At 42.2% G+C, this 13,090-nt stretch overlaps 1 protein-coding gene and 1 pseudogene across 4 annotated transcripts in view; one reads left to right on the forward strand and one right to left on the reverse strand.

Moving 5' to 3' along the window:
* Positions 1–13,090, forward strand: part of Mpzl1 (myelin protein zero like 1) — a 47,157-nt gene that overhangs the window by 4,521 nt on the left and 29,546 nt on the right. The gene's annotated exons all lie outside the window — the stretch shown is intronic.
* LOC100770717 lies at positions 2,274–2,919 on the reverse strand (annotated as a pseudogene).

Genomic DNA, 13,090 nt, shown 5'->3' on the forward strand with positions numbered 1-13,090 from the left:
CCAGTCTTTTCCTCTGGTCTCCGTTCACTCTAGCCAGTGCCAGGGGAAAGCAAGATAGGCAGCATCAGAGCTTTCTGGTCATGGAGGATCAACCATGAATTCCCTCCTGATAAATGGGGCTTCCACTTGCAAGCATGCTGAGAAGAGGAGGCTGGGCAGTCTCAACTCCTGCTGGTAGAGACTGCTGCACAGGGCTGCCAGGCAAACCTTGAACTGTTCATGGCACTGTATGGTCACGGGCATATAGCTTGGACAGTGGTTCTCAACCTTCTAATTAATGCTGTGACCCTTTAATGCAGTCTCTCATGTTGTGGTCACCCCCAACCATAAAATTATTTTCCTTGCTACTTCATAGCTGTAATTTTGCTATTGTTAAGAATTGTGATGTAAATATATGAGATGCAGGATATCTGATATGCAACCCCTGTCAAAGGGCTGTTCAAAGGGGTGGAGACTCACATGTTGAGAACTACTGAACTGGGGGGAGGTGGCGGGGGTCACACAAGGCCCAAACTCTCAAAGCCCCAGGGTATAGTAAAGACTGAGGATGCCTAGGTCCTGTTAGTGCTTAGAGACCGTTTGGATAGGTAAGTAACACTCATAAAGTAAGTGGGACCACGTGTTTACACTCATTACTAATAATGGTGGTTCTTCAAGAAAAGAGAAGCTAAGTGCCTTTCATTAAGTTTTTTAAGTTAGGGCATAAAGTAGTGAGTTTCGCCATAGCATTTCAATGCATATGTGTCACAAATGTTATAATTTCTCCTCCTCCTCCCCTGCTAATGTCTCTTGATAAATAATTTCCTTAGGGCATAAGTTCTCTCCAATAGGAATGTACCTAAGTGTTCTTGCAACTGCTGACTTATCTGTTGTAGTACATGGAGCATATGCTAGACCAGGTACAATTTTAAGCCCCTTGCAAACATTAATTTGTTTCAGTCCTAAAATATCCTAATGAGGCAGGTACTCCACATTGAGCATCCCTCATCTGAAGTGTGCAGGACCAGAAGTGTTCCAGGTTTTTTTTTTTTTTTCTTAAACTTTGGAATATCTGCATTAGCATATACATTCTGAGATATCTTAGGGGGTGGGGTGGGACCAAGTCTGTGACATAAACTCATTTGTTTAATAGACAACATTTATAAGTACCTTGTAGGTAATTTTACACAATATTTTTAATACACCTGTGTTTTGGTATTTATTTTAGTTTTATGAAACAGGTCTTGTTATGTCTCTCTGGCTGGCCTTGAACTCACCATGAAAATTTGGTTCAGGAGTTGATGACATCACATTACTTCAAGAGGGTATGAAAAAGTTCATAACTCTTTAGAGAGTCGGCTGGCTCTCTAAGGAAGTCCAGAAATGGCATAAGAGTAGGTCAGGAGACTGCCCCACTCCCACCCCACATGTGTGTGTATAGGTATAAGCCAGAGATCAACCTTGGGTGTCATTCCTCAAGCACTGACTACCTTGGTTGTTTATCTAATTTTAAAATATTTGATTTTATCTGTGTATTTTTCCTGCACACATGCAAATGTGCCTTGCCTGTACAGTATCTGAGGAAGCCGGAAGAAGGCATCGGATTTCCTACAACTGGAGTTAGAGACCAGTTTGTAAGACTCCACGTGGGTGCTGGGAACTGAACCCTGATCCTCTCCAAAAGCAGTAAGAGCTTTTGAGCAGTCTCTACCATCCAATCCTCCCACATCCACTCAGCCTGCTTTTGAGATAAGGTGTCTCTCTAAGTTACAGCGCACTCAGTTAGGCACAACTGGGAATATTTTCCCCTACTAGTGAGTCTCAATTTCTTGAGAGTTTGAAGCACACAAGTTTTTAATTTTTATCAAATCCAATATATCCACTTTATCTTTTACTGCTTCTGCCTTTGGTGTCTATGAAACCATCCACTGACTAGTACAAGGCCACAACAATGAACTCTGGTGTTTTCCTTAAGATTGAATAGTTTTACTTCTTATATTTAAGTCTGTGATCTATTTGAGTTAAATTTTGTGTAGCATATGTTATGTTTTGCTTTTTTAAATTTAATAATCTATCTTGGGAATCATTTTATACCAGCATCAAAGAACTTTCTGGTTTCTTTTTTTGGGGGGGTGGGTGGGTGGGGGTACCAAAATTTCTTATTTGAAGAAATAGTACAAATTATAGAACTTAATGGATGTTTTGGTGCGACTTATAGAAAAAATGAAGGCAGCCTGACACACATGCACAGCCTTAGGGACCACTGATGTCACCGGTAGCTTTGGGAAGCCAGCTTAGCTCTCATCACTGTGTCCCAGGGTGTGCTTGTCAAGGAGATCTTCTTGTCATGCCAGATTCAGGGCTCCCATCTTAGGCAAGTTGGTCACATGGTCAGCCAGTTCTTTGATGGATTTCACCTGCTCATTCAGGTAATGCATCTTAATGAAGTCACTCAGGTGGGGATCATTTTTGTTAGTAGACAGTTTGTGCAGTTCCAGTAGTGACTGTTTCACATTCTTTTTCAAGTGCAGTTCACACTCCATTGCATTCGGCCCACTCTCCCAGTTATCACGGTCTGGTTTCTTGATATCCTGCAGGAAGATTGGCCATCTTGTTGGTTCTGTAGCTTTATCAGTTTCTCAACATGTTCCTTTTTCTCATGAGATTGGTAGAGAAAGTATCTGGCAAAGTTCTTCAGAGCCCATTATCCCGGCTGAAGTAACATGACATAGATGTAGGAAGCATACATTCCAGGTTGACCGACAGTTGATGGCAGCCTCTGAGTCTTGGTGGTAGTTCTGGCGGTGGGGCTGGGCACAGTGGTAGTGCTGGAGCAGTAGAGCAACGAGGCTGCAAAAGGTTCTGGCTCAGAGCAGCTGGCTGGGGTCTGAGGGGTCGAGTGCCAGTTCCATTCAAGCCCTGTTGAAGCAGGAGACCATGTCAACTCTGGGTGAGAATGTCTGGCCAACTTTCTGGTTTCTTACTGAGCTAGGGAAATGGCTCCGTCTGTCTAGTCCTTGTCACTCAAGTGCAATGACCTGGGTTCTACCAGCAGCCCTCTCAGAGCCAGCACTGAAGTGCCCAGGGAAAATCTTAGTGCTGGGGAGACAGAGACAGGAGAATCCCGGGGGATCTGGCCAGCCAGCTTAGCTGAGTCTGGCTCAAGAATAATGGAAAGAGGTACATCAACCTCTGGCTTACACATACACATGCCCTTTCTTATTCTTTCTTACAATGCTAGGCTACCCTCTTAGCCAAAACTTACTTACACTTCTTTTTGAGAATTCACATGACCATATGATTTTGAAAATTATTTTAAAATGCCATTGTGGCTTAGAAAGTTTCATGTTGGCTTCCTTAAAGTTTCTTGAGCTATCTCTACTGGTAACGTGATTATCTTCTGAAAGAGACTATTTTCTTGAGGGGCTGGAGGAAGGAAAAAAAGAAACTATTTTCTATTTTGTACACTGGTTAAATAAACAAGTTGTCACATTGTCACACTTAGTGATTTGGTGGAGTTGGTTGTTATGGGCACTTTTTGAGAGGTCTCTGGTGAGTGTTCATTTTTGGAGAGAATGACCCTGAGGAATTGTAAAGGTTTCATCCCATTGGACATTTATAGCGAGTCAGGAAGCAAAAGATACAGTTATCTGGAAGTGACTGGTAAGTCTTGGATAAATGAGGTGCCCTAAAGTGTCTGTGTGACGTAATTAACTGTATGTGTTCATTCACCCTTGGTTGTGTTGTCATCTGTGTGTGGATGTGGGTGTGAAACTCACAAAAAGCAATACCCTATGCTTTGCTTTGATCAGTGTATGCTGTGCTTTGATCAATACAGCCAGTCAGGAGGTGGTCAGATGTCCAGAGACTCTGAAACACTGGAGGTGGGTTTCTCTGTTAAGCAGGGATGAACTTACACACACTGCACATTCATTACTCATTGTTAGTGACATCTCTGGCCACAGGATAGAAATCAACAACAAAGCCCTGAGGAAGCTAAAACTAATTTGACAAAATCCATTTCTTCAAGTTACTAAGATTTTTAAAATTTAGAGTATGCGTGTGTGTGTGTGTGTGTGTGTGTGTGTGTGTGTGTGTGTGTGTGTGCAAGAACACAACCTTCAGGAGTCTTCATGTTCCTTGTGAGTCCCAAGCAAGTGCCTTTACCTGTCACCCATTCTCATGTCATGTTACTTCTAACTTAGCTCTCTCACAAGAGACCAAGTTTATTTTATGCACTGGTAATGTGAGTCTGGTGTCAGAAAAAAAAGGAACCTTGGAATTATTCACATCCTGATTTTGTTCAATATGGTCAGGGTACCTTCAATAAATCATCCTTCTAGAGTATTTTCATCTGTAAAATGAACATGAGCCAGACAGTTTTGAAGCCTGAAATACATGGGAACACTTAATTAAGAGGTAGTGTAGACCTGCTGCAGCTGGCAGCGACCCAAGGCAGCTGACCTGGTCTGAATGAAGTGGTAAGGAACCCAGAGCAGACAAAAAGGTTATGTCTCAACGCTGGCCATTTCTAGGTGGGGCTCATCGCCCTGCTTGCACGAGATCCCAGGGGCATCACTGAGATCCCAGGGGCATCAAATGTCTACAAGTATAAGTAAAATACTGTATTATTTTTTTCTTTCATATTTATTTTGTTAGAATTTCAGACTTAAGGAAAAGTTGCAAAAGAATGCAAAGAATAGCACCTGCCTTAGCCCAGATTGTTCAAATGTTAACAGTTTCAGAGCATCAGAAATGATGCTTCCTGCCTGCCCAAGTACTTCATTGCACGTTCTCTAAAGACTACAGGCACTTTCTTGTAGAGTCACAGGGCCATTATCAAAACCAGGAGATGCATATTGAAATGGTGTTATTATCTGATATGTGGCTTTAATTTGCCTGTTGTCTTAAGTTCATCCCTAATAACATGACAATCCCTGTCTCTAGGCACCTTTAGTCTGAACACCCCCCTTTTAAATTCACACCAGTATCTTTAAATATGAGTGATAGAGCAAGTTATATTGTAGATTGTCCCTAAACCCATCCGTCTGGTGACTCAGGCTCTGAATATGGCAGAAATGTCACAGGGGTGACACTATTCTCAGTTCAGGCCACCAGGTCACATTGGCCTGTCTCTTCATTTCTGGTGCTGTGTTGTTCCATCTTTTCATGCTTCGTAAGGAACCATCTTACGAGGAATATTTTGAAACTGAGGAAATGTTTGGTAAGATTCCCCTCAAAGTGGCTGTGGTGTTTTAAAACAAAGCTTCAAGAACATATAGTGGGTATTTGATAAATATATAGGATTCATTTCTTCCCCTTCTTTTGGAGACAGGGTTTCACTACGTAGGGAAAGCACTAGGTAGATCAGGATGGCTTTGAAACTCAAGAGATTTGGTTGTCTCTGCCTCCTGAGTGCTCTAGATTTTCTTATTACCAACTATTTAAAAGAAATTAGGCATGTGTTGTTCTTTTTTCTAAAAAAATAAATAAATAAACGAGTCCCTTTGTGCTACAGAGGCCACTCAGCTGTTATGAGCCTGTTTTACTGTCAACATTCATTCTTATTCTAATAAAGCTGTGGCTCAGCAGGAAGGGGACACAAATGTTCCCATTCCTCTTCCCTTCTGCTTCCCATGTTAGTGTGAACATTTGCACCTGAACTCTTTCTGGCTCTGGTAAATTGATGCTGGACACACCAGATTTTTGTAGGAGCCAGAAAGCGCTTGACTCAAGGGCCAGTTGGTTTCTTTATTTTAGTTAAAAATGAATACTTATGTGTCTTGTTAACAGTAGCATCATTGTAGAGGGATCTTAAAAGATCACCTGTTACCTCTCCATCCTTGCTGTGTTTTTTGGTTGGTTATATTTGTTTTGTTCAGTATACTTTCTTTGTACTAGTAAGGACTAAACCTAGGGTCCTGTGCAAGCTAATCAAGTGCCTACATTTGGTTTATCTCGGTTCATTTTAAATTGTGGGTTATTTTGTTTTGTCTTTTATATAGTCTCAATATGTAGCAGAGGATGGCCTGGACCTCACTGTGTTGTTGCCCATTCTGGCGTTAAACTTGAAGTCCTTTTGCCTCTATGTCCTGAGTGCTGGGATTGCTGCCATGTCTGGCTCCATCAGATACATCCCTTGAAATGTATCCGGAAGTGTGTTGGGTACCGGGACATAAAGACTGTCCAGGGAGTTGGGAAGATGTCTCAGCCACTAAGAGCACTGGCGGCTTTTCCAGAGGACCTGAGTTTGGTTCCCAACACCCATACTGAGTGACTCACAACCTGAAACTTCAGCCCCAAGAAATCCAACACAATCTTATGGCCTCTATAGTTACCTATATACATGTGGTATACATATACCACACACAGATACACACATCAGTAAAAATAAATCTTTAGTTGGGCATGGTGTCACATACCTTTAATTCCAGCACTCTGGAGGCAGAGGCAAGCAGATCGCTGTGAGTTTGAGAACAGCCTGGTCTACAAAAAGAATTTGTTTTCTGCGGAATGTGGAAGTGTCAGTAGATTGCAGCCACAGGATATGAGAAATACTGAGTAGCAGGGTAGAACCAATCAAATCAGAGACATCTTTCCCAGTCTTATCTGATGGAGCCTTGAAAGGCTAGGCTTTCACAGAGACCAGCCTAGTTCTGGGCTGAGAGAAAAATAAGCATCGTGTGTGCAAAGGGATGAATGTTACTGTGTGTGAGTTGAGGGAAGTAGGATCAGTAAAAGCAAACCACTTCCCACAGATGGAAAGGAGGCAGAGAGTACTGGTTTTGAAAAACCTGAGGTGTCATGTTGAGGGCTATGGGTTTTGTGAAGCCAAGATGGCACTTTTAAATTGAGTTTTAAACAAGAAACTAGTGTGGACAAAATTACATTCAAATCAAGTTTAATTGAGAACCTGCCCAAGGATAATAGTAATAGACACAGCTCGATACTACCCATAGCTCTAAAAAAGATGAAGTGTTTCTGCTCACGATTTAGCTGGCTTTCCTGTGTGTTCGGGATGCTGTTTGTCCCATTTCTGGCTGCTGTGACAACACATAGGTAGTAAACTTTAATTTCTCAAAACCTAGCAGAGCAGTAGTATTTCAAGCCCTCAATAGAATCTGTAGATATTCTGGCCTCTATGCTGTAGAATAAATGCTGTTTCACGTTTCATTTTGTCTTGATATACATTTCTAACCATTAAGATCACAACAGCATGCACACTTTCAGTGGTCATATATGTGTATAATATGGAGACTTTGGAGACCATGTTAACTCAGACTGTGTTGTGTGCACACTTTTAAAAGTATTTTTAAGAAGACAATAGAGCGTTGCCTTAGTCTTTTGAAAATTTCAAGTTCATAACATTTATTTTACCAGTGAGCCTTACTATGTCTGAACTTAGTTGCGTGCCAGCTAAGCTGGGCTCATCTGCCATAGGCCTGGTCTTACTGTGGAATGGTGTCACCAGTTCAGTCTTGACTGCCTCTTTGGCATGCCAGAGAGTGGTCTTAGCATCCCGAGGGCATTTCAGGGTTTGGATGTCTGGGTTATTCATAACAATGATGTCAGAATGTCTGAGGGTAGAGTGGGACCCATGTATGAGTATTTTGTTTGTGTTCTTTTCCTAGTTTATTCGAGGCTGGGTTTCGTGTAGCCCATGCTTGGCTTTGAGCTGGCTGAAATAGATGAGGATGGCCTTGAGTGTATCACTTTGTTTCTATCTCCTATGTTCTGGGATCATGGCATGTGCCACCACACCTGATATGCCTTGCTTTACAAAGCAAAACTTTCCTGTCTGTTTATACCACGTGTGTGTAAATGCCCGAGGAAGCCAGAGGCATTAGGTCCTTTGTAGCTGGAGTTACAGGAGGTTATGAGCTGCCTAACTTAGGTACTTGGAACCAAATTCAGATGCTCTGAAGAGTAGCAAACACTCTTAACCACTAGCAGTCTCTCCAGCCCCAAGTGTTTTTAAGTGAACTTTGGTTTTTTAAAGTTGTTTGGGTTTCGCAGCAAAATTAAGAGGAAGATGCAGCTATTTGAGCCCCCATGCTCCCCCCACCCCAGCTTCTCTGCAGAGTCTCCTGTGTTCACATCCTCCTGGTGCATTTGAGAAGACTGTTGAATGTGTACTGGGTCATCACCGTCACCAAAGACTCTAGCACAGTGGTTCTCAACCTTTCTGATGCCGCGACCTTTTAATACAGTTCCTCATGTTGTGGTGCCCCCCCAACCATAAAATTATTTTAATTGCTACTTCACAACTATAATTTTTCTAGTGTTATGAATCATAATGTAAATATCTGTGTTATCCAATGGTCTTAGGTGACCCCTGTGAAAGGATCCTTCGACCCCATGGAGGTCGTGACCCACAGGTTGAGAAGCACTGCTCTAGAGTTTGCAGTAATATTCACTTCTGGTGTGCCAGGTGGTAGATCCGCCATTATGAGCACATACACAGTCATTTCAGATTTTCCAGTAGTTTAAGTGAGCAGCACTGACTTATTTATTCATTTATGTATTGGTATTTTTGAGGAATGCCCTTCTTGCTGTTGACTGTGAGCAAGGTCTCTTCTCCAGTCATAGCAGTGATGTTTCCTGGTGCCACAAGATTTGTTTATCCATCTACTGACATACCATAAATCTTCTAAGATTTGAGAGTTCATACAGATTTAAAGAGATGGCAATCTTATTTAAAGAGAAATTTTAGTGCACATTTGCTCACTCGGAAAGGGTGAAGTATTGAATGTTGAGCACTCCATTGGTTATGCCCTCAGAGCTCTCAATCTGGGATATTATAATCTATCAGAAGTAAAATGATCTGATTTACACAAAGTACCTTATTTCCATCTGCTTCCCAAGAACTGAGGACATGCTTGGATCCTACAGGCACATGCTCCAGGGCAGGCCAAGGGCAGTGGTGGCATTTTCCTTGCCTGTTTGGTTGCTCTGATCTTTTGGTTCTTAGTGAAACCCACTGTGGATCATCCCCGCATTCCTCTTTGGGAATCCAGGGGCAGGGAATAGAACCATCCCAATGCTCTGTAGATGTTTGTCTGTCTCTACAAGGCCTTTCAGTTCCAGGATGGGCTTGTAAGAATGAATGGTTGATTGAAAAAAAAGCAGTCATTCAAAGGAGACAGAGATGAGCAGTACACACAGAGAGGCAAAGAAGCAATACCAGGCTTTATAGTCAAGTGATTCGTGCAGTGACTGACCTGATTCAGGACCTTTGGAATATTTCTCATTTCAGCAACAGAACAATCTTTGTTGGTCCAAACAGAGTTAAGGGTAAAGATGTGGCCAGCTGGACATGGATGTGAGTAGTAGGAACAGACTCTGAGAGATTGGGGAATCCTGCCTGTTACTACAAGTACATGGTAGTTTCTCTTAAGCTGGGATCTGGACAGATGAATTCTCTTTGGAGGGGACCTGTAGATGCCTCCTACAAGTTGGTGTCAGCCAATAGACTTTACCCTGATAATCTCTGTAGACACCTTCCCGGATGGTGCTTTAAATCTTGAATTCATTTATTGTGAAGCAATTAGGACTTTTGTGATTGAGCTTGGTGTGATGTTTTATTCTTTCCTTCGTTGGTTCTCTCATCACATTTTCCTCCAGCGTTCAAACAATACCTGAACACAATTTGTCAGGTTACATGGCAGAAAATCCCAGGCCCTAGCTCTCCAATGGCTATAGACAGCTGTCCTTTCTGCAGAGAGTGATGGGCGAAGTGACAAGGGAAGGAAGGACGGGATGTCAAGGGAATGCTGGGGTGGGGAGAAAGCCTGAAGCAGAGTTTCAGAAAAAGTGCAGAGGGGCGTGTTCCCAACAGTGAAAAGTTCACTTGATGAGCATTTTGGGATTACTGAATGGAGGATATTTTTGTAGCCACCCCTGACTTTGTGTCATTCAGCTAAGAGAGCTCCAAAATAGCAACCCTGACTCATGGACGAAAGGAACTCACTTGAGCTGCAGAGTGGCCTCTGGCTACCAACAGCAGCCAGACAGCTGTGAACCTGCATGGCTTCACTGACATGAGTGATCAGGGTGGCTGTTTTTGTCCAGCTAGACGGATTGTGCAGGCACAGGAGGCACTACTGGATATTTACATTGGAACATTCTGGAATTGAAAAAGTCATCTTTTGCCAGGCATGGTGGCTCACACCTTTAATCCCAGCACTCAGGCAGCAGAGGCAGGCGGATCTCTGAGTTCGAAACCAGCCTGGTCTACAGAGTGAATTCCAGACAGCCAGGGCTACACAGAGAAACCCTGTCTCAAAAAAACAAAAAAGACATCTTCCCTGTCCTTACTAATGTCTTCCCCTCAGTTTTTCTTCTGAAAAATAAAAGGTGTAAGAGGAAGAGACAGAGACAAGCATGGCTAATGGGGTAGGTACTAAAATGTGTGCCCAGGCAGTACACTACTGTTACCATGTCCCTTCCTTTGTCCCCCCCCCACACCATGGCCCAGCAGTAACCATTACCCTTAATAATCTTCTGTTTAGTGTTTTGTTTTGTTTCTTTATTTAAAGGGTCACATGAGTGCTTGTTTTAGGAGATAATATTAGCCCATCACCATATACCAACAGAATCAACTAAAGATAGGCCAGAGAAAAGCTTCTAAATAAATGGATTGATTGTACTCTTTCACACAAGGGAACATACAGATGACTTCAAAGAGCTTCAAAATCAAAACAAATGCCTTCTTTCAATGTCAAGGGAAACCTTAACAGGCTCTTTTTTTTTTTTTTTAACAACGGTTAAAGTTTTGTGTATTAGTAAATGGACGAGGATTGCCTCAACCAATGGTAGTTTCAGGATCACTGTCTGCCTGGCCTGTGGGAGTGTTTATTTATTCTGTGCTATCCAGTATGTTTCCAGTGAGTTTATAAGTTTGAATTTATTTGGAACAATAAGGTCAGTGGGGCATGTATAGTTGGAAGCCTCGCTGACTTCATATTACTTTAGTAATTCAGAATGTTGAAACAGGCCATGCCAGGAAATGACCTCTTGGACAATACTATGTTTAGATTTGCTTTCTTCAGGCTAGGTGCCGTGGCACACGCCTGTAGACTCAGCTAGATGGATTGCCAGGTCAGAGTCGGCCTGACCAGCTGCAAGACCAGACAGCAGAAACAAAAGCTTTGTCTCTTGGTTGTTTCACACTCTGTATTTTCCTTTTGTTCTTTCTAAAATGTTCTGGCTTTTCGTCTAAAGGATGCCACATCAAGCATGAGCATCGTTTGCTTCTTCTAGACATGACCTTGTGCAGACGTTTCTGTCTATCAGGTGTGTTCTAGGTGTCTTTCACCTGAATCAGTCTCCATGGTCTCAGAACCACCAGCATCCCTTCCCTGCTGAATGCTAAGTTTGGGCAAGGCGGGGCTGTTCTAGGAGCACTATTCTCTAGGGCACAATAGCTGAAGGGTTCTTTCCGGTTTGTTTATTTGTTTTCCTGACCTTTAAGCTCTAGCATAACTCAGTAAGCTTATCTACTCTGTCAAACCAAGGGGAAAACATGTACAGTTGCCATTGCTATGCGTGAGTTCATTTGCGTTTATGTGAGCCTCTGAAATTCACAGAGTATGGAAACATTTGATAAGCACTTCATCTTTTCAGTCATTCATTTCATTTTTGTTTTATTTCTAGGCAATAGTTTTCTTTGATATCAACAGGAAAAAAACTTTTTTTAAAAATGAGTTTTGGGACCCAAAGTTTAATACATTATGTCTAAGTTTTCTGATTGTTTTGATTTTCTTTTTCTTTTTCTTCTTCTTCTTCTTCTTCTTCTTCTTCTTCTTCTTCTTCTTCTTCCTCCTCCTCCTCCTCCTCCTCCTCCTCCTCCTCCTCCTCGTCCTCTTCCTCTCACCCGCCAGTTGCTGTACCAAATGCTATGACCAAAACAGTCCACCATGAAGGGAAGTCTGGGCAGGGACTCAAGGCAAAAATCGAAGCAAAAGCCATGGAGGAACTCTGATTACTGGCTTAGTCTCCAGGCCCTAGTTCAGCTACCTCTCTTTTACCTCCCAGGACCATCTGCCTACAGTGGGCTGGGCTCTCCCACATTGATCGTTAATCAAGAAAATGTCCCACAGACTTGCCTCTAGGCTGACTTGATGAAGCATTTCCTCAATTGAGGTTCCTTCCCAGAAGACTGTAGTTTGTGTATAGTTTACAAAAAACTAACAAGCACACATTGCCATAGTAATTTTCCTTCCCTTGTTTTTTTTTTTTTTACTCTTACATTTTTCATTTTAATTTTATTTCTGTGTGTGTACATGCACACAGAATGGCAGTTGGAGTGGGGTAGTATGTGTGCCATAGCAGGCATGTAGAGATCAGAGGACAACTTGCAGGAGTCCGTTCTAGTCTCCTATAGAGTAGGGTCTAGGTATCAAACTCGGTTATCGGGCTTGAACAACAAGCACTTTTATGCTCTGAACTATCTAGCCAGTGAGTTTTATTTTCTCATTGTCTTGAAAAGTATCAGATTTCCACATGGATTTTTTTAATACATCACTATTTTGGGCTGACCATCCCCTCCTCTCCTGTCTCTCTGTTTCCCCCACCCTTAAACTTTGTTTTTATAGCACATCTGTTCTGCTATCCTTCCCCCTCCCAGCTTACAGAATCTCTTTTCCGCTCTCATAGGCCCTTTTGAGTCTTTTTGGTCCTGTACACACTGCCTAAATGTACACATATGAAGCTAGGATCTGCATATGAGAGAGAATGTGTCATGTTTGTCCTTCTGAGCTTGGGTTACCTTACTTCGTGTATTTTCCAGGTCTGCCCATTTTCTTATTGTCATAAGTTCAGGTTCTTTACAACTGAATAAAATTCCATCATGTGTATGTAGCACACTTCATTACCCATTTGTCAGCGATATACATCTAAGGTAATAGCCACTTTTTGCCATTATCCCATAATTATAAATTCTAGATCTGAAAGGAATTTATTTTATATTTTTTCCACAGTGGGATTCCAGCCTTTGGTGGCTGGAATGTAACTTAGCACAGACCATTCAGTGTCTTGGTGTTCCTCTCATTTGCGTGTATAGACGTTGTAATTAGACCCTGAGAACTCCCTTTTATGACTCTGAAGCTGG

This window comes from Cricetulus griseus, chromosome 5 (assembly GCF_003668045.3).
Source record: "Cricetulus griseus strain 17A/GY chromosome 5, alternate assembly CriGri-PICRH-1.0, whole genome shotgun sequence".
In the NCBI taxonomy this organism is placed as follows: domain Eukaryota; kingdom Metazoa; phylum Chordata; class Mammalia; order Rodentia; family Cricetidae; genus Cricetulus; species Cricetulus griseus.